At 31.8% G+C, this 23,147-nt stretch overlaps 1 protein-coding gene and 1 long non-coding RNA gene across 4 annotated transcripts in view; one reads left to right on the top strand and one right to left on the bottom strand.

Moving 5' to 3' along the window:
- The window catches only part of Pgant2 (polypeptide N-acetylgalactosaminyltransferase 2), a 354,922-nt gene that overhangs the window by 322,196 nt on the left and 9,579 nt on the right, over positions 1 to 23,147 (top strand). For 2 of the 3 annotated variants that reach the window (XM_072526600.1, XM_072526602.1), the window contains one exon: positions 5,933 to 7,805. The exons of the other annotated variant lie outside the window; for it this stretch is intronic. The gene's annotated coding sequence lies outside the window, so the exon portion shown is untranslated. Of the gene's footprint in view, positions 1 to 5,932; positions 7,806 to 23,147 lie in introns of those variants that run through there. 3 annotated transcript variants of the gene reach the window in all.
- LOC140436037 (uncharacterized) lies at positions 17,615 to 21,570 on the bottom strand. Its single transcript, XR_011950247.1, has 3 exons — positions 20,911 to 21,570; positions 20,631 to 20,846; positions 17,615 to 18,405 (listed from the first exon to the last, which is right to left on the bottom strand). It is a non-coding gene; the product is annotated as an uncharacterized lncRNA (long non-coding RNA).

The following is a 23,147-nucleotide window of genomic DNA, read 5'->3' as shown; positions in this document are numbered from 1 at the left end:
AAACCTTTAAAGTTCCTTTAAACACTGATAATTACTAACACTTCAGATTTTCCTTACCATAATTGATAAAGTTTATTTTTTATGTTGCGCCATTGTATAAAAATATTCAACCAGCTAAAATCTAACCTGTTCTTTAGCGTCTAAATCTAAATATTCACCGATTTTTGTAACTTCTCCGTAATACAGTATAGCCCAAAATATACAGTACTGAACTTTTAATTATTTTATTGTTTTAAAAAATACATATTATTGACACTTTTAACATGTTCTAAAGGAGCTCCTCCTCTCTCAAGACAGACGTCACTCTCAAGACAGACGTGGTGCCCGTTTAAGAACGGCAGTTTTAGCCATGGCCCAAATGTATGCGTCTGTAGATGTTAAGTCTGGAGAATGTGCAGAATAGGGGAAGTCAGTAAATCGTGAAATGAATTTGTTTGGAAAATGTCGCTGAAGAAATTGACGAACTGCGACAGCAGTATGGCAAGTTGCACCATCCTGCTGGAAAAATTGGTCTCAAATTGCCAAATTACGTGCACGACAAAATCAACGTAGATCAGGAATAAAGCGTGTTAAAATTTGTATGTACCTCTGTTGATTAAGTGTGACTTGCCTACCATTTTCTTCGATAAAGTATGGACCAATGAATCCGTGTCCCAAAATTGTACACCAGATACTTATTTGCGCTATGTAAAGGAACTTCTTGAATTTCATCTGGTCTGGCAAAGCCCAGAAATCGATTTGTGCGACGATTTACATGGCCTGACAAATGAAAATGTGCTTCGTCTGAAAACCATACATTTTTCAAAAATTCAGGATTTTCATACTGTAATCCAAGAATTCTGGCACAATATTCCACTCTACTGTGATAATCCCTGGGATGTAATTTATTGATGTACCTGAGTCACAGACGAAAATGCACCCAGCTCCTTCATAATTCTTTGCAAGGAAGTTCGTTTTAAGCCAGGATGCAACGCTGTTCTTGTCTGGCTGGCTTTCGGATTTTCCAAGATTCGCTCAAAAAACGTTCATGGTTATCGTCGTTAACTGTTCTGGGACGCCCTGAGTTTCCTTTTCGTTGGCGCAATACATTATCCGTATTTCTAAACTTTTCAAAAACCTTTAAAATTACAGCATTACATGGAGAACGTTTATTAAACCGTTGTGTGAATTGATCAAACACGTATTGCAGACTTGTACTATTACGTCGGCCGATTCCGTATGAGCGAAAATAATGCTCCACAAGAAACACTTTCTCCTCTGTACTTAACACAATTTTGAACAATTAGGCCTTAATAATTAATTGTTTAAGGATTACTTGACAGGTCTATACTAGTTAATTTGAATATGACAGCGCGCACAAAGAGACATCTATGTTTCAGTTTCAGTACTGTTTATTTTGGGCAATACTGTACTTCCCATTTAGTTTAAACATCATGCATTTGGACACTTATTTTGTCGTGTCAAAGAAACATTACCAAAATTTCTAAAGAGGTTCAAATTTCGTACTGTTTATTTTTGTTGTTGTGTAGTTTCTTAAGTTTTTGTAGCCTTTCGTCTGAAAACAAGTGTTTTAGATTTAGATGACGACACATTGTAAAAGAATTAGAATGACAGTAGATGACGTAAAAATTTCTTAAACTGTATGAATAAAAACAGTAAAGTTAAAAAAATTTGAAAAGCAATTAATCATACTCGCAAATCGCTTGAACAGTAACTAACAGAACTAACATATTTTTACATCAGTTTCATTTTATAATTAAATTTTGCATGTTTTATAACCTATAATGGGAGAAATTTTGCACAGCCTAATTTTTATAGGTTTAAATGTCTTCTTTGTCACTGTTATGATCCCTATTTAGTATAATTATTTTGAACAGACCTGTTTACTAAAATTAATAGTTTTACATTTTTTGTGTCTTATCAAAAAGTCTTTTTATAGTAAAAAAAATATTTTATAGACTTCTTTAGCATTGAGGTAACTAACGTCACCAATTGATCACCAATGAGGTAACCAACCACAACAACTAGGCACCAATTGCATTTAAAATATCCAACCGTATATCGTTTGCCACTTTATTGTATGTATTTACATATTTGCCTAATGAATACAGTTTTAACATTTTTTATAATTTTGTTTAGACTTAAATGATACTTTTAAAATTGCTTTAGTTACCAAATGTTTTGTTTATCATATATTACAGATCGGTTTCAAATGAAGTTTATATTAAACTTTATTGTAGAATAAAGAATAAATTGCATTAACTAAAAAATGGGATTGAAAATATGTAGAAATGTTTTGTTCCTCTATAAAAAAAATTTTATACAATTTAGTAATATTTTGTGTGTTTAATTTTAAAGTAAGTAACATAGAATATCGACAAAGCGCTCGAAATAATGTTTATTAAAACTAATATACAGAAGGACTTTTTATAATATATAGAAAAATCATTAGTTGTTATACAAATAGGTTTAAATATCATAAAAAAAAAAACAAGAAACGCTACTCACTTTAATATTTTGGTCTAGTTTTTCCAGTAATATCAAGCAATATTTACCTAATTTTTTTCTTGCTCGGTGTATCTGTCTAAATTGTATTAACTACTATTTAAAGGAAAATAAACCACCATGTACCTTTTAAAGCAGATCACCTTAAAGTTATATTGTCAATATTTCAAGGTGCAATCTGTGGACGACTTTATTGATTACATGAAATGAACTTTAACATAAGAAAACCTAAAGTCCGTGTCACACGGTCAAAAATATTTGATCAAACTACTTTGAGCAAACTGACGTAATGACGTCATAATTACAGTTTGTTCAAATTTTATAAATCTGCCTATCACACGATCAATCAAATTTCACCAAATTGACGCATGTCAATGAAATTAATTGTCTGTTTTGCTTATTTATTTTGCGTGGCTTGCGCTTTATTTAGGATTCAAATTTTTCTTATCCACAATAAAAATAAAAAGGCTGAAAGGATCTTTTATAATAATCTGGATGATTCCCATTATATAAACAGCTTTTTTTCTCGATATAAATCAATTATGTAGAAACTTGTTCCTGGCTTCAAGATATTTTAAATTTTTATTTTTATTTTATAACAAAATAGGAAGACAAATAAAGCACACACTGTCAATCAAAGAAAAAAAGGAAAAGAATTTTATCACGTTATATCTAACTGTTGATTGTCATTTGTCTTTAAATATTTTTCGACCAATCAAAATTAAAGTTTGATCCAACTGATCTTGAAAAATAGAAGAGAAAGAAATAGGATTTGATCAAACTCAGCATGTGACGTCATGTGCTGTCAATTTTTTGGTTTAGTCAAACTAGTTTGATCAAATATTTGACCGTCTGACACGGATTTAACAGAAAAAATAATGGTATCATGGAATTTATCTTTAAAGAGATAATTGCATCCATTCATTACAGTAACACTGTCTTTTTAGTAATACCATTATAAATTCTAATCTTTTATGAGTATATTATTTTATACTATAAATGATGTATATTCGATATTCGATATATTATTGACTTGTTATTGTTTTTCTTTCTTTTTTTTTTTTGTTGATATTTTATTTTTAGTGACTTGCTCTTTTAATGCCGGTAACCAAACTCTACAACATTGTACTGGTGAAATTGCTACGCAAAGTATTTCATTTACCAAAATGTTTTGTCTCTAAAACACTTGGAGAATGATTATCTGAAAAACTTAAAGGAATTAAAAATAACTTCAATATCTCAACAACATTTAAAACAACAAACACGTTGATATGTATTTGATCCAAATCCAAACCTTACGACGAATAGAAGAGAAAACGTTTATTTAGGTCTTCAAGACCATTTAAATGTTAGAGTAAATAAACATTCATATTTTATATGAAATGTAAAGAATTCGACATATCTCAGATAAGTAAACACGCATAAGATAATGAACATAAAATCAATCTTCTCTCTGGTATCTTACCTACTTATCTCCATTACTGAACGTTTGCTACCATTTTGTTCTTCACCACAGTTCTGAAGAGTAACGACAAATATCGATTAAAGCAATCATGTAGGTTACGATGACATGATGATCTTCCACCGGAACCTCTCTTTTCACATATTTTGCCCTGAATAATAAGATGGAGGACTTCACATCGTTCTGAATGTCGCATGACATGGTCAAAATACACAATTTTCGTGTTTATATGATCTTGACTTCTTCGGGTTGCTTTTTTAGACATTTTAATACCTCTTTATTTGTCATTCTGTCAACCCAGCTTCTGCGTAGCAGTCTTTAATATACCCAGATTTCGGAAGTTTATTTAATAGGGATTTTATTAGCATCCAGCATTCAACTTCATACAATAATATCGAGAAGATGTAACATTTGACGAGTCTTATTTTGCCATCTACGTAATAACTTTTTTCATTCGGAAGAACACTGCTCTGGCCTTTTCAATGCGGATTTTTATTTCTTTACTTATATCCAAAGTGCCATTTATATTTGAACCGAGATAAGTACTGTTCTCGATTTTTTCTACTAGGAAGTGGTCGTCCACCGATGTTTTGCTGACTAGCTCAATATTGAGTTTTTAAAATATTTAAGACCTATTCTTCGCATTCTGCAGTAACACTGTCAAGTAACAACTGTAGTTCTTCCGCAGAACTCGCAACGAACAGTATCATCCTCATATCTCAGATCACTAATTTTAATTCCGTTAACCGTGATACCGACATCAGTCCTAGCAAGTACTTCTTTGAGAATATGCTCGGAATACAGATTAAAATTAAAAGTGGTGACAAGATGTACCCCTGTCAAACTCCATGAAATTTCAATTGATTCAGAAATATCAAGGCCAATTCTGACATTTGATTTTGTATTTCTTTTACTTGTCGTTCATTGCTGAATAGTTCTTTAATGTACTCTTCTCGTCATTTTAGTTTATCGATATCGTTTATGATAAGGTGTCACCTTCTCCACCTAAAGTGTAACCTTCTTTATCGACAAGGTTTATTATTTTTTATTGCGTATGTCAGCAGCCTTTTTTAGAAGACATCTAAGACATTTCTCTTCAAACCCCGCTTCTTTTGCTGTTCGTATTTTTTCTTTTTGTATGTTGCTATATTTTTGGTGATCTTGGTTTTTAAATTTCTTTTTTCTTTCATAATATCTAATATTGTGCATTGTAAATTGACAATTGAGGAGAAATAATTGAATAAGTTGAACGAAACAGGAATGAGAGTAAGAGATAAAACAACAATAAAAGTTAAACCGAAGAGAATGTCTGGATGCACGGGAGTCTCTATTTTGTAAAATAAGTTGTTATCGCTAGAAATGGACTCCAAAATATATAAAAGCTGTGGTTAGACCAGTAATGGCCCACACTGAACTTATATGAACTTAATGCAAAGACAAAGTAGAAACAGAAATAAAATATTTTAGTAGAATAACAAACAAAAGATTAAAAACAGAATACCAGACGATGCTTTAGGTCACATATGGAAAATCTAAGGAAACAGGCGGATTAAGAACAGCAAAACTGAATAGAACCAGCACATAAATCTAATGACTGGGAACATGATGGTAAAAATAACAAAATATAAATGAACAGCTGAAATAATTCAAATTTAAGTTCAAGAAAACGATGTCAGACATTATCTGAAAATAAAAAATAACCAGATTTATGAACAGGCATTTATTTATATATATATATATATATATATATATATATATATATATATATATATATATATATATATGCTTTCTGTGGTTTTCCGGCGTTTCAAGTCCGCCTTGTATAATTTTGGTTTTGATAAAAACCATTATTTTGACGACGTTTCGGCAAGGTCACACTTGCCATTATCAAGTCAGGTACCTATCTTGCTTTAAAAGATCGAAGAACATATACTTATGATTGGTATATAACCGTTTGTTTTCCAGAAGTTATCGCGAAACTCCATCAAAGCAACACACACCGGTGAGTCGTCCTACATCAGGACAATGCAAGTGCCCACACTGCCCAAAAAACAATAGAGTTTTTGGAGCTTTAAAACATGGAATTGTTAAACTACCCACCGTATAGCCCCAACCTTAGTCCTAATGACTTCTTCACGGTTCCAAAGATCAAGAATTCACTGCGTGGGCAGCGATTCCAGTTGCCAGAAGAAGCTACCGATGCCTTTAAAACAGGGATTTTGCAGGTGCCAACTGAAGACTGGAATAACTGTTTTACCAATTGCTTTGAACGTATGCAAAAGTGTATTGATCTTGGTGGGACATATTTTGAAAAGTCATAAAGTACTTTTTGTCTTTATGGCTATTTGCAAAATATCAGTAACTTTTGATCAGGTGAGCTTTTAGACAGGAATAAATTGGAAATAGTTGGATATTAGTTATCAAGATACAGACATTACAATTTAGGATATATTCGTTATTCGCTCCGTGCGTGACTGACGCGACACCTACCGCCTTCATCTTTTTCAGGTTAAACATATGACATTAATGACATATGTTTGACATTGTTAAATACAGGCGAAATTGACAATTAATAATAATTAACTTTTTAATTATATTTTTTCAGTTTATGTACAAAATAAATGTAGTATTAAAAACTGGGTTTCTCAAAATTCTTCATAATATATCTTTTTAAGCCCAAACGGAAAAGAAAAGTTAAAAATCTAGTACTGGCAAATCAAGTTTTTCACGTGAAAGAACATATAATTAAAAACAATAAAAGTAAAAGTTATGGTCAGCTAAAGTCATCAGGCACTCTGCAGTTAGCTTGAAGCCTTATAAAATATCATTTAAGGTAAATTATTTAAATATTTCAATTGCATAAAAATGAGGTTACGTGATATTTCCTTTTTCATATTAATAGCACGGATCCATCTTTTTCTTTTCTCTAATTTATATGTAATCTTTGGGAACCTATAAAAACTACACTTACTTTTTTTGCTATTATTAGCACAACTAAATACGCAACATGTATTTGAACACATTTTTGATAAAATTTATGCGTAAAAAGATAGTGTCCAATTTTGTCATATTTCGCCGCTACGCACGCTGGCATCGTTTCAAGGTACCCCTACCATGGTCACGCACGGAGCGAATAGTATTATAAACGTTACAAACTAGATAAAATAATCGGAGACTAGTTTTGACTAGTATTTTAATTTAAAGAGGGACATGATCAATGAATTTTTATGATCATTGTGATATTATTCCCAGAGAAAAGATTTACATTATCTTAAAGGTTCTTCTGTATAATTAATATTTAATAGTTTGTTACCATTTAATGCTGCCAAATGATAATTGATATTTATTTACCAAGATAAGTAGATAATTTTTGTTTATTTGAAAAAGTATCGGTTAAGAACAAACAAAAATCAAAAATATAAAAATATAAGAGCAGCATTTTAGATTCTACAAAAATATTTAAAAATATTATAGATCGACAATTCTTACAAACTTGGTATATACTAGTTGAATGTATTAATGATGATATTGCATTTATCCTAAAAAAATAATAATAAATAAAAATGACAAAAGAAATGGTCGTAGAAACTAGTTTTCAGTCTGACTTGTCCATGTTATGAGGGAGATATTTTAGATATATGGTTAAAAGTCCAGTTTCCAAGTTAATATCTTTTTTCGAGGAAAGATTTTAAAGTTTCAGGCGGTAATTTTGCAAACATTTTGATTGTCTTTTTATGGTATCCCCATTTATAATAGAAAATTTGACTTTTACTTACAAATATCACCTCTAATTTTGTGACATAAAATACACAAAAAAATTATTAAGCCATAACAAAAATCGTATTTATTGGTGGTTAAAATAAGCTCCGATTGCTCTTCAGAATCTTGAATTTGAATTTTTCTGATTGCTCTTGAAACTGAATTTTTAAATTTTAATTTAGGCACTTGGCAGCCTCAAAAATCATTTTTCAGATTCTAAGTCGCTTATACCTATCTCAAAAACTGTTAACTTTGGAGAAAAATGACAGGAGGCACTTGTCTTTTGTTTTTGTTTAAAATAACACAAAAACGCTAAAAAAGGTTTTTCGGGGCAAAAGTAGTAGTTGTTTTTTGGCATTTGGTTAAAAAAATTGTTTAAACAATTTTTGCTCAAAAAATTTCGCCCGGCTTCCTTCAAATTTAATTAATGGAAACATTTTTCCCTCGGGTCTCACAACATGGACTATTATAGAATATGAATGAGACCAAGTCGTGGCTATAAAAAAAATTTTGAAGTTTAAAGCCGATAAAATATTTTGTTTATCAGAAACGTGTTTTATTTTTTTATCAAAAACTATTGTTTGTATTAATTTCGTAAACGAGCTCTTTGTTAACATTCTTGGAATACAAATATATTCTGGTATTTACCTGATAGATATTATGTACCACTTTTGTGAGAATTGCTGAAAAAAAATCAGATTAGATAGTAAATTAATTATTACCATATTAAGTAATAGTATTTAATGGAAAAGGAACACATTTTCTTTAATCATTTAGTTTTTTAGGTATGCACTAATATGTAATGTATAATTATTACATATCAGTGTTTATATAAAAAAAATATTTTTAAATCAAACCTTACAGGGTAATATTCTATACTTAATTAAAACGGCCTACATTATCGCTATAATAAAACCAGGAAAGGCAAATGAACAACCTCAAAACCACTGACCGATCCCACTGCCGAGATTTGTCTATAGACTACTGCAACATTTAATCTTCAGCAGAATTAGTAGAAACATATTTGAAGCGATAGCCGTTGAACAAGCAGGGTTCGGACCTAACCGCAGTTGCACATATCAGATCCTATCACTAACAACACATATTGAAGCGGATTTTCAAAGAAAGTTAAAAACATCCGTTACTTTCATTGACCTTTCAGCTGCATGCGATACCGTCTAGAGACAATGACTAATCTGCAAACTATGCCCACTGACTCTTTCAAGTTACCATGAGCAATTTAAAAAGTGTGCAAATGAAGCTTAGCAATGGGCTGCCACAGAGATATGTGCTAGCACCCTTAATGTTTAATTTATAAATCGCGACCCTGCGCAGGACAACTGCCTAGAAATTTGGCTGACGACTGGGCCATTGCAGCACGATATAACGACATGAATGTTACAGAAGCAGTACGAACGGAAGATCTTGTCACTTTGGGCCAATACTTTCACAAATGGAGGCTAAGGCATATTGCAACGGAAATGAAAATGTGCTGCTTTCATCTAAATTATGCCCAAGCCAACAAAAATCTCTTCGTGCCCTTTGAAAATAGACTACTGACTTACAACTTAACACCAAAATATGGGAGTAACAAATGACAGAATCTTGAGCTTTAAAGGACACCTGCAAAGAATGGGAGTAAAACTAAAACCGTGAAATAATATAATCCAAAAGCTATGTGGCACGACATCGAGTTTGTTAACCTCCGTACTCAGAACATTCACTCTCGGATATGTTTGTATAGCCGGCAGCTGAATATGCTTCCCCGGTATGAGTCAATAGCAAACATTAAGATTGTCGACATTCAATTAAACCATACAATGCGAATGATCTGAGGTACAATTTGACCAACACCGACCTATTGGCTTCCCTTTGTAAGTCACATCCCACCGCCGAAACTAAGTTATTCTCTTCTCTGAGAGCATAAAAAATTCAGCTAACCATCCACCATGACAAGCTTGATATCGAAATGAATAAACTGCACTCCAGATATCCCCTATTGTGAAGGGCCACCTCCTCACAACCGGAACAGTTCAGTCTAACTAACCAAAATCTGGAGAAGACATTGGGAGAGAGATGAGAGAGCGACTCAAGACAGGATATGCACCAAATGGTCTGTATCGATCAAAAACCGCCAAGCTTTGAACTATTCTTGAGCTATGAATGAAGTTTTTGATGAGTTCGTAAATGTAACTGAAACATTGATATATTAGATGTTCGTTTGCAATACTCCATGTAACGTTTTCTGCACCTAAGTGTTTTAATGCGTATTTTCTTATTCTTATTTGTATTGTTACAAGTACTGTATAAGAGATCCCAAAGATCAGAGAATAGAGAATATCGTATAAAAAATATGACGTCGCCAAACTAAGAAACAAAGGCACCGCTGACAACTTCCAGGTAGACGAGACAGTAAAACTACTTCAAAGCGAAAATCAATGTGATATCGAAGTGGGGTGGGGAATAATAGAAGAAGCTATGAAGGAAACAGCTCATAAGCGGTTAGGTCAAGTAAAGAAGGGGGAATATAAAGAAGGGTCTGATGCCGATTGGAAGAAAAGTGTAAAGTGACGAAAATAAAAATGAATATAAAGCAGAGAGAAGACACGCTAAAAGGGTGTGTAGGCACAAGAAAACAGAATTACTACAAGAGTAAAGAAGGGCATCTAATAGGAGATAAGCAGAAAAAGCTAGAAAGATGGCAAGAGCATTTCAGGAGCTGCTTAATAAAGAAAACGATGGAAATGATGAGGAGCAAGTGGAAATAATAGAGGAAGTCAACGACACTTCGGAAACAATGGAGACTCCCACCGTGGAAGAAAAAAGAGTAATCATATATACGTGTGTTATAAAAAAATAATAGACGTGCAGGCAGCAATAGTATTCCTGCAGAACTAATTAATCATGGTGGAGAAGCACTTATAACGCGGATATGTAGTCTGTTGACCAAATCTGTAAGAGGGAGAAAATGCCGGAAGTATGGAGAGGAGCAATAGTATGTCGCATTTATAAGAAAGGAGATAAAGCAGTGTGCGAAAACTGCAACTTCTGGATGTAACAGATAAGGTACTCGCCAACGTCATTAGACGTAGACTGGAAAGGCAATTAAATACGCAGTTTGGTGAATACCAGGGAAAATTCAAAAAGAACAGATCCACCATAGATTAAATATTCGTATTAAAAATGATTCAGAGCGGTACGTACGAGCAACAGTTAAAGCTAAACCTCTACTTTATAGATTTCAAACAAGCTTACGATTCTGTGATAAGAAGGCGTATATACCTACCATGCCCTAAGAGTACTTTGAATTCCAGAAAAGATTATAAGACTAGTAAAAATGACCTTAATGAAGACCGGCAATACATTAAGGATAGAAGGAAGCCTAACAAGAAAATTGAAGTAAGAAGGGGACTAAAGCAGGGAGATCCGCTGTCCACAATGCTCTTTAATTTCTTGCTAGAGGCAATAATGAAAGAGTGGAATACAAACGAAAAATATGATTTATGACAACACAAGCCAGGTCCTGCCTTTGCGGACGATGGAGTATTAATGAAAATGTTCCCCTTTGGAACTGCTGAGGATTTTCAAACTCTTTGGAGTGAAGGCTAAAGGGTATGGACTGATTATTAATGAGCAAAAAATAAAGTATATGGAAATGGGACAGACCATAAAACTACCACAAAAAACGAGTATAAAGAGACAAAAAAGCTTGAAAAAGGTGAAAGTTTGAGTATCTAGGAGTAATCCTAACAAGTAAAGGGGTAGAAAGCCAACAAATTGAGAAGCGAATTTCGAGAACAAGGAAGACGGTCGGAGCTCTACAAAAACTACTCAGCGCAAAAGACATCTCCAGAGAGCCAAAATTGAGACTATACCGAACAGTAATCCAACGCACCTAATTCGGTCCTGTACGGATACGAAATATGGGTTGTGAACAAAAATCAAGAAAATATGCTGAACATCTGGGAATAGGAGTGTTTTAAGAAAGATATTCGGGGGAGTAAAAGATTATGAAGACGTTTGGAGGAGACGAAAAAATGCAGAGATCGGAATTCTTATTACATGTAAAATTTAGCTTCTTTGATAACTTTATTTCACCAGAGAAATGCATATTTCGCTCTGTAAAAAGTTTAGTTTATTGGCCTGTAAAGTAAGTCCAGTGATTTGGTGTTAAACTTGTTAGATTAACAGTTTGATTGTACCAAAATTAATCTTAACTATTTCTTTAGAGCATTAATTTTCTTTTCCAATAGATAATGTTACTATACATGGATTCCTTCATAGTAATATCATTTTATAGTTTTTTTGTATATATGTATATGTTATGTCAGCAAAGTAATATATTTTTTGTTACTTAGATTAGAAATATATAGTTATGTTGAACTTAGAAAAGGATATATATACTAGTATTTGATTGATATATTTCTGTGTAGCATATTTCGTAAATACTTAATAATATATAAAGAAATCAAACTTTAGGTGTGAGTACTTAACGAGAATCAAAGTGTTTAAAATTAAAAACAAATAAACGAAGGTTGTGTAGACTATTTGGAAAATATAAGATCTTAAGCGACTTTGTAAGTTTCTGAAATCACCATACACAATTGTAGTGTATATACTTTAACTTGATTATCAAATCAAATTTAGTTGTTAAGTATGTATGTAGGGTTTGTATGCCATCATTTCGAAATAATATTAGATCCTGATATCAAATGAATCAAAATAGGTGAAAGATAGTCTCCCTACTAGATAATTGACATATTTATGTAATCTTTATTAGGTAGCAAAACTATTTCGTTTGAATTGCTAGTTTATCTCTCTGCATTGTATTATAAATATATTATTTCCTTCATTTACATTTTTAGCCAACCATGTACATTATGTTTATATATAAATTAGTATTATTAGTTGATATCGCATAAAGTAGGTAAGTACTTTAAGCGATATCAACTAATAATACGATTTTAAAACTTTATTAAATAAAAAAGAAAATTCGTTGAGTTGGCTATTCACAAATTTTATAACAAATCAGGATTATCTTTCCTTCTATTTAGCATTTTCCTAGACATCAACTTTATGAACTTCAATTCTTTCCACCCATTTTTTTCTGGACCTCTGCGATTAAGTTTTTTCCAACTACTTTTCAGATTCCATCGGATTAAAGTGCGTTCAGGTCTTTTTTTCAGTGTTGGGTTGGGTTGGTATTTTTGTCCTTCTGTCTGTATCAATTCTAGCCACATTCTCTGCTTATATATATATATATATATATATATATATATATATATATATATATATATATATATATATATATATATAAACTAAGGAACACTCGAAGAGTGGTGGGTTTTTCAGTCAAAGTGGAGAAATAAAAGACAAAGAAGGTGGCTAATTCATCTATTTATTGAAGACGTTTCGCTTTCTGCTCAGAAAGCATCATCAGTTCATCTAAAAAGAACAATATGAAAAACCAAACATCCATAGAGAAGTTATAACATGTGTGTTACCTTACAAAGACCCCCTAGTACAAAGACCCATATGTCTTTGTAAGGTAACATACATGTTATAACTTCTCTATGGATGTTTGGTTTTTCATATTGTTCTTTTCAGATGAACTGATGATGCTTTCTGAGCAGAAAGCGAAACGTCTTCAATAAATAGATGAAGTAGCCATCTTCTTTGTCTTTTATTTCTCCACTTTGACCGAAAAACCCACCACTCCTCGAGTGTTCCTTAGTTTATATTGGATTGACGGTCGTACTCCTTTTCTCGATATATATATATATATATATATATATATATATATATATATATATATATATATATATATATGTATATATGTATATATGTATATATATATATATGTATATATATATATATATATATATATATATATATATATATATATATATATATATATATATATATATGTATATATGTATATATATATATATATATATATGTATATATGTATGTATATATATATATATATATATATATATATATATATGTGTATATATATATATATACAGCTTATAAGAACAAGTCATGGGAAAGAACTGAAAGGGAGAAAGACTGGTTCATTTTGCACACTACCAAAACTCTTTAAGAAAAAATCGAACAGAAAATGGACTTTGGTAGCACCAGGTCGAACCACTAAGAACGAAATTGACTTCATCCTAACCAACAAGACAATAAAAGATATCAGTGTAATAAATAAATTTCAACCAGGCAGCGACCATAGACTAATAAGAGCAAAAATTGTTTTAGATCTGAAACTAAAATGAATAAAAAATCAATCACAAAACCTACCCGTATAAATATTAACAATCTAAAAGAAAACTCATATCACTACCAAAGGACAATTAAGTTGAGAACGCCCGTCAGAAAAATCATAACATGTGATTTGTCTAAAAAGACCATCACACTCGAATCATGACAGACAAATTCTCTCGTTACTAATTGCATTATAAATCATAAGAAAAATAAGACAAAACAGGAAAAAACCGATCCCGACAAGGCAGGTATTTTCTCTTACATTTAATTATTAATAACTCACGTGTTTCTTTCTTTATATCACATACCGATAATACCATATTTGATGCATTTGATATAAAACTTACAAAGTCGAAACTGTAACGCAGAAAAATATAGGAATCATTTATGTAAAAATAATTGTAAATATGTAAATTTTATTTTTTTTTAATTTTGTATGTTATTTTTTTAAATTTTGTTTATGTGAATTTTTTTTTATTTGCACGTGTTTTTTTTTATTAATTTTAACATAATATTTCACTGGAAACTATTGTGATATTTATATTTTGAATGATTTAAATTTATTAAAACAAGTTCGGAAAGCAAAATGTTTTATATTTTAATAACCTATTTGGTTTTCTTAAACCTACTCTTAAACTCTGAAACTTCTAACAAGAGATACCGATATTGTATAGTGATACTGTTCTAAAACGGCCCACAGACGATGCAATTTTTTTTACTACCAATCGTATGTAAATCGGAAAGACAGATCGTATATCGTTTTGCCCAGAGACGTAAAAAAGTTCGGTTCGATTCAGAAAAGAAAAAGTTCCAAGCGATCGGTTTTACAACTAGTTCAGTTTATTGTTTATCGTGGCGTTAGTTATTTCAAAAAAGGTATCAGCTGCTGTAGTACTCGTGTTATTTTCGGATGATATCAATAACAAAGTGAAAAGTAACTGCGTTTTAAGAAATAGTTACTGCAAAGACATATTTATTCATACACACATTTACTTACTGAACTTTGCATCAGGGATGCAATTAATTTCAAGAATTGCGTACGAATGGAGATTCATAAGAAACCAACGGAAAGAAATGGCAGAATTGAAAGAATACAATAATATACCACCAAACGAATGGAAAAGATACCTGACGGAACTGTTTAAAGCAAAGGAAAATAATAATCAACACAATAACGTACCTGAATTAAGACACGAAATAGAAATCAGTTTTCAGGAAGTAGGAATAGCCATAAATTCACTCAAAAATAGAAAGTCACCAGGACCAGACGGAATAACCAACGAGCTTCTACAACACGGAGGAGAAAGTATAACCCTAGAGATGACAAAATACAAAAACTAGAAAGCAATAATAATACATGATAATGAGAAACAGCATAATGATACCAATGTTCAAGAAAGGAGATCAAGTAGACCCCAACAATTATAGAGGTATAAATCTATAAATCTACTGAACACCGCACTTAAGCTTACCACAAAAGTCCTAACCAACAAAATCAATAAACTAACAACTTTATCAGATGAACAACAGGAATTCAGATCCGGAAGATCCTGCGTAGACGCCATATTTGTACTAAGACAAATCACAGAAAAGGCCATCGAGTAAAATAAACCAGCATATCTCTGTTTTATAGACTTGACAAAGCCTTTCGATCGCATCCAAGTCGAAGACGTCTTACACCTACTGTATAAAAGAAACATACCATCAATATTATACAAACCATCGAAAACATCTACTTCCATAGTTCCATAATCGAATACAGGCAAAGGTAAATGGAAAACTAACATGTGTATACCAGTACAAAGCGAAGTCAGGCAGGGTGACTCGTTAAGCCCACTTCTCTTTAATATAATAATGGACGAAATAATAGAAGCAGTACGTAAAGGTCATGGCTATAGAATGGGGAACAAAGAAATCCAAATATTATGTTATGCAGACGATGCGGCATTAATCGCCGAGACAGAAGACGAACACCAAAGATTAACACACATCTTCAATACAACAGCCACGAAATACAATATGATAATGTAAGCAGAAAAAACCAAATGTATGACAACATCTAAATACCCACTACGATGTAAAATCGAAATTGATGGGAAGATAATAAAGCAGGAAGCAAGGTTTAGATATCTGGGAATAGATATAACTAGTTACGGAGATGTTGAAGAAGAAGTACGACAACAAAGCTTAAAAGTAAGTAAAGCGGCGGGATCTGCTAATGACACAATCTGGAAGAACAAACACCTAAGACAAGACACAAAAACAAGAATGTCTAAAGCAGCAATTAGACCTATATGACACATCTAAAACGAGACGACTACTAGAAATAACAGAGATGAAAATACTCCGACGAATATCAGGGAAAAGTCTGTTGGATAGGGAGAGAAGCGAAAACATAAGAGAATGCAATATAGAAGACATAAATGGATGGGTGAAAAAACGGAAACAGGAGTGGAACGAACACATTAGTAGAATGGCAGAGGATAGGAGAGTACGAATAGCACGAGATAAGTCATCAAATGGACGAAGAAGTATTGGCAGACCAAGAAAAAGATGGTGCGACAATTTAAACAATTTAGGAGGCTAATATTGAAGAAGAAACAGGCTTTAAAGCCTACATACAAGAAGGAAGAAGAAAATTTAACTGTTGCGTTAAGATATTTGGCAACTGGAAATGCATATGAAGACCCGGCACAACTATATCGCCTCAGTAGGTCAAATAAAAAGATGTGTTTTGAAATTACTTCTCCCGTTCCTACTCAGAATCTTCCAATGGAATCTGAACCTACACCAGGAACCTCAGGAAGAAAAGAATAAGCCAAAAGTGCCAGCAAGGAAACCCTTCTAAATCTTCATGTTCAGGTGAATGTGAAGATGTTGATGAATCAGATATTTCAGCTGCCAAGCGCTTGTTTCTCTTGTTCCGACCGTGATGCAGCAGTACAAGTTAATACGTCAAAAGTTGTGACTGTCTGTGAACTTTAATAAGTAGATACTGACGAAAAATTGAAAAACTTCACAGGTATAAACAATTTGGAAATATTCAATTCTATGGTAACTGTGTTCAAAACGTATCATAAAGACAAAAAAAGTGCATAGGCTTAATTGAAGACAAAGAATAATGTTAGTTCTAGTAAAGCTGAAGACTAGTCTATCCTACGTTACATTAGCTTCTTTGTTTAATAATTCCCCAATGCTGTGTAAAACATACATTTGTGACACCATTCCCATTTTATCTGATGTTTTAAAAGCCCTTATATATTTTCCTCCAAAAGAGAAAATAATTCAAAATATGCCAATTTGTTTTAATAATTCCCAAAATGTTAGCGTAGTACTAGACTGCACTGAAATATACAGTAAAGTGACCAATATTCTGTAGGATACGCTTTTATTTCTAGTATAAATCTCATATGACAATAAAGTTTATGACAGTGGTCTCTCCTGCAGGATTAATAACTTTTGTCAGCAAACCTTATGGTGGAAGGACATCTGATAAGGTAATTTTTGAAGAGAGTAAGGTTATTAATTTATTAGAACATCATAGATATATGATAATTGTGGATAAAGGCTTTCAAATTGACAATATTTGTGATTTACATAATATTAAATTAATTCAACCACCTTTCTTAAAAATAAAGCACAACTGAGTAGTGAAGAAGCAATTGTCAATGCCAAAATAGCTTCAGCAAGAGTTCATATTGAGAGGTCTATCAGATACTAAAATTATTTAAAATATTAAGTGGGAAGTTTCCCTGGAATTTAATACCACAAATATATGATATTATTACAATTATATCTGGAATTACAAATTTTCATCTTCTATTTTATCAGACCAAAGAGTTTTAAAATAATACAATTTTTGTCCGCTGGTTACAAAAAAAAATGTGTTACATTTAAATAGTCAATTTTATAAAGATTATTTTTGTATAATTATATTAAAAATAAATATTTTACTAAATATAGGTATTTTTATTGACTTGGCCCCAGTAAGTTCAATAAAAGGCTTTCTTGCACCACCTTAATTTTTTATTCCACATTGTACAAATTTATTAGTAAATTTTACTGGAAAAAAATATTTCATTGCTTTGGTATCCCAATCGTTTTTGAGTACCTATGTGAATATTTCCTAAACACGACTGCCATTAACTCTATCTTTTCTCAACTTGTCCCATTGTTCAGTTTATTGGGATGTATGTATTGACATTTCACTAATATCCTTGTTAATAATTGTTGATAAAAATATTTCATAGCTTGGCTTCAGGGACTCCACTTTGGCCGAAAATAGCTCCATCATAGCAGGGGATTGGCAGGCATAATTTAGAATTTCTATAAACTCTTTATTCACACTAGGTACAATTGGATTTTTCTCCACAAAAGAAGTTTAAGTAAGATTTCTTCGCCCTTTTCTGTAACCAAATATTAATTATAATAAAATTGTAAATATGCAGCAATATAACAAAATTTAATAAAATACTATTAATCACTATAGGAACTACATCAAGACATTTAGTCTTGTGTTTTATTGTATCTATATATTCATTTGTATATTTTACTGCTAGCTTATACCATGGTACAATGAATACAAGGTATGATATTTCGCATGACATTTGACAACTGGCCCAGGAGTGTGAAGTAGTCAAGACCACTCGAACTCATTATTACAGCTTAACATACACATTAATTTTGAAATTATGGTCAAAATATGATCGATTTTTTTTTAATGTATTGTTTTGGTTATAATTGAATAAAAAATATATTTTCAGTAGCGTAAAACAATAACTTTTCCTGGGGGTTCAGGCGAAATATTTATTTTTGTTTACATACATTAATATACGCACTCTTTTTGTATAGGTCAATAATAGTAGATTTGCGTATTTTGATTCACTGTCACTCATTTCCAAGCAGTTTTACTGAAATAAAAACAAAATAGATTATACAATAAAGAAAAATCTGATTTATAATTCAATATGGTATTTTAGATTTATTTATTTTTGAATTTAGTAAAATAAAAAATATACACACTACTATAACCCACTAATTATGATATGCAAAATTTATTTACCAAACAATATAATATGAAAATAAGGCACAAATTAGCTCAAACACAAAACACAATAAATATTGACTTCAGATGACTTTACACCGGCAAGACAGAAGGCTTGTATAAAAACAAAAGTTTAACAATAATATCGGTTATCAATGGTGACGACTGCAAATTGCAAGTTATGAGATAATAAATATATTTTAAATTAACTCAATACTGACTGAGTCATTTATTTTATAATAGAAAAATAATTTAGATATATGATTACACATGTCTCTTTATACAACTATCTACTTCGCAAGGGCTTAAAAAATTTGATGGGTAAAATGTTGAATACCATGTTGAATACTTTACTTCACCACTGCCTGATGTTCATGGTTTGAATATCCTCTCTCTCTATATGCTCTTTCCACCTTTTATTGGGCCTACCTCTTGTCCTATTTGCTTGGGGTTTTAATCTCTGGATTACTTGTACAGCTCGATTATCTGGCTTCTTTTTAAGTGACCAAGCCAGTTTAGTCTTTGTGACTTCACAATTCTAATGATATCTGTGCTCTACAGTAATTCATCCAGCTCTGCATAAATTCATTTTTATTCTTCATGAACCATCACTCTTTTTGAATGTTTGTTATGTGTTAAAAATAGGTGCTTTTAAAAACAGTTGGGTAAACTGAGTGATGTGCATAGTTATGCAACTAGAAAAAACTCCATTATAATATCTTTTATTTTGTAGATTAACAAACACCCAGAATTCATATGAATATATGAGTTTAAAACTTTTTCACATGTTACTGTAAAATTTTTATTTTTTTATACAGCAACCTTAAATGGTTCTTTCATATCGATTTGTTAAGTAAGAAACTAGCCTCAGCCTGCTATGCAATTTGCAATAAGATCTGTTTAAGAGGAAATCAATTTAGCATCTTCCAAAATAAAATATTTTTCTTTGTTAAATCATGTTATCGTTATTAAAATATATAATGTTATCATTATCAAACAATACCAAGATAATTTTATGAGTGAAAATTACAAAAGATGTCATTTAAAATACTTTGCAATATTGTGTGTCCTCACCACTACTACACTCATATTTGATGGCCAGCTAGCTCATCCGATCTAAATAAAGTTGACTTTATCATTATTTATTGTGATTTTGTGTACCTTCATTACCACTTTTTTGTATCTTTTTAAATCTGAAATATCAAACTCTGGAGTATAAATTGATTAACCTGTACCGATGTGTAATAAAAGATAATTAAAACTTGTTTTATAAGGGATATCTATGTTAACAAAATAACTATCAAAAATGAATAAATTTAAATTAACTTCAAAATTTTATTTATGATTAAATATTATAATAACATAATTTTATCATCTATTTATAATTACTATAATTAAATTAGCTAAATTAATAAAAACACTTAAAATTAAAAGTAGTTACTATACACCTAGATTCAAATGTTGCTTGATAAAGCGAGACGCGAACCGATTTTGGAACATTATGTATCATACCTTGTGTTCATTGTACCATGAGCTTATACAAACTATAACAATCAATTTTTCTTATAAACTATCTAAGATACCTACCTATGCTTTGCAATTGCAGAATTTGGAAGATGCTTACAAAAAAAGTTTAAAATCTCTGCATTATCCACAGATAATCTTCTTCTTGGGATCTTGTGTTTAAAACATGGCATTTCATTAACTGGAACAGGCTTGTACTTTTCTTTTGTGTTCTTTTCAGTTGACCAAACACATTTAATATCAGTTTGGGAAATTTCCTCCAAACTTTCAATATCTTCTCTAAAATATATGAAAGCAAATTAAAGCACTTTTACTTTACTTTTAATAGCAATTTACGACCCACCTTATACATTTTACTAAAAATGCTGAAATGTGTTTGCATCGTCCACTATTGCCAGCTTTACAGGAACAATGCATTGAATTTATCTTTAAAACATTTTCTTTATTGGTTATTAATTCACCCTTGATTTCATGGGGATTATAGTTAAGAACATTGGATTGTATACAAAGAGCATAAATAAATATTTTGTTTAAATGTTGGCCAGTTTTCCCAGCTACTATCAAATGTCCTGCATTTAGAACATTCTCTCCTTCAATTATACATTTAGAATGTTCAGAACCTTCCAAATAGGCCATATATTCGACGATACTAAGTCTCATCATCAAAAGTTTAAAAAACGCAAGAAAATCAAAGAAAACAGTAGAATAATCACAAACCACAGAAAATATAAACAAAGAATATAGGCTCTATATTCTTTGATATAAATATAAAAACAAATCCTATATTTGTGAGGTTATGATTTTATGCAGAGTATGTGCAAGTATGTGATATCAAAGTGATATATTCTGGATTTTATGGCCCATGAAGAAATTCCAATATAAATAAAATATAAGCCGCAACGCGCAACAGTCTAAAACTCTAAAACAATAAAGTGGACTATTCAAAATACTTCTTCCAAAAATAAACATAACTCTAAAGAATTATACAATTTGTCATGATACTATGAATAACAAGATAGGATCTTCCCGTAGCACAAAATCGGTCGTGTTCGCGCATGCCGTCATTGGAGACCAGAATTTGAATTCTTGTTAAAGTTAAATGGGATTTTTATGCATTCTGTGATGAAATTATTCGATTAGCAAAATAATAATATTAAAAAAAGGTTTAATAATTACAATAATCGTACACAAAAGGATATTTCCAAACTATTTATTAAAGATTATTTATTGACACATACAAAAAACTGACATTACGAACGTGCAGGTCTCCAATTACGTCACGACTTATGCGCAATATCTTATCTTCTTAATCATAGTATCATGCAATTTGTTTTGAAAATTGACAGGTGCATGTCATATTTCATAAAACTGTCATTTTTTTTTTATATTGTTCTGAAGCTATTTTCAAAGAATATAGCGCTTAGCGTCTATATTCTTTGACGAGTGCAGACAAGCAATAGAGAAAAGAAATGAAGCACACAAAATGTACATAACAAGAACACGGGAAAGACGAACATCATTTGAAGTCGCAAGATGGAAAGCAGGCAAGATATGTAGAAATAAAAAAAGAGCCTATGAAAATGGACAAATAGAAAAAATGGAAGAAAATTTCAAAAACAACGAAATTAGAGGGGCTTACGAACACCAAAAAAGATCAAAAGTGGATATAAACCTCAAACAAGTCTATGTAAAGATGAAAGTGGGCAAATAATCAGTGACCAACAGAAAGTCAAAGAAACCTGGAAGCATTATTTTCAGACCCTACTTGGTACACAAGTAGACATGGAAGATGAAATGGGTACGAACTACGTAGAAGCGAATGAAGTAGAAAATGGAGTAGAAGCTCCAACCATAGAGGAAGTTCTCGAAGCTATTAAAGTCCAGAAAAACAATAAATCCCCGAGAGTTGACGAAATACCAGCAGAATTGTATAAGGTAGGTGGCGGCCACCTAGCAAGTCACATCCACGCGCTCATCAAAGACATATGGCAAGAAGAGAAAATACCCGACGACTGGAAGAAAAGTATAGTATTGTCATCGAATGCCATAGTCTGTGGACTAGTGCGCATTTCGATGTGCATCGCCCGGCCTCGAATTGGCTCTTGACCTGGAAATCCCTATTTATCGCTCGAACAGCGCATATAAATATTGGCGATTTTCAGATCGGCCAGGTCAGTTCCTCACGGGCTCTCCGAGAGCTTAGTGCTCTCGGGGCTCTGCTTCCTGCATTTATTTTCCATACTCTGTGGCTGAGAATTGTTTCAACTTAACTTGGTGTTTTTATTTTGACGAAGAAATTGTCATGTAAGAAATATCTTGCCTTTTTCAAGGCAAGACACCGAAGATAAATATTTTCCAAGTTCATAACCCGAAAATGGACTTAAGTAGAGGAGCTGTCGACAGTATATTGGAAGCCCTCTACAGATCACCCGGGGATATCAGAAGGTGGTTAGACCCTTATTTGTTCCCCCGAGGTGACAGTATGCTCGATCTATAAAAAAGGAGACAAACTCCAGTGCAAAAACTACCGTGGAATTTCTCTATTATGTACAGCATATAGTCCTCACGTATATTATAAAC

The sequence above is a fragment of the Diabrotica undecimpunctata genome, chromosome 3 (assembly GCF_040954645.1).
Source record: "Diabrotica undecimpunctata isolate CICGRU chromosome 3, icDiaUnde3, whole genome shotgun sequence".
NCBI classification, from domain to species: domain Eukaryota; kingdom Metazoa; phylum Arthropoda; class Insecta; order Coleoptera; family Chrysomelidae; genus Diabrotica; species Diabrotica undecimpunctata.
This window is presented reverse-complemented; position numbering and strand designations above follow the sequence as displayed.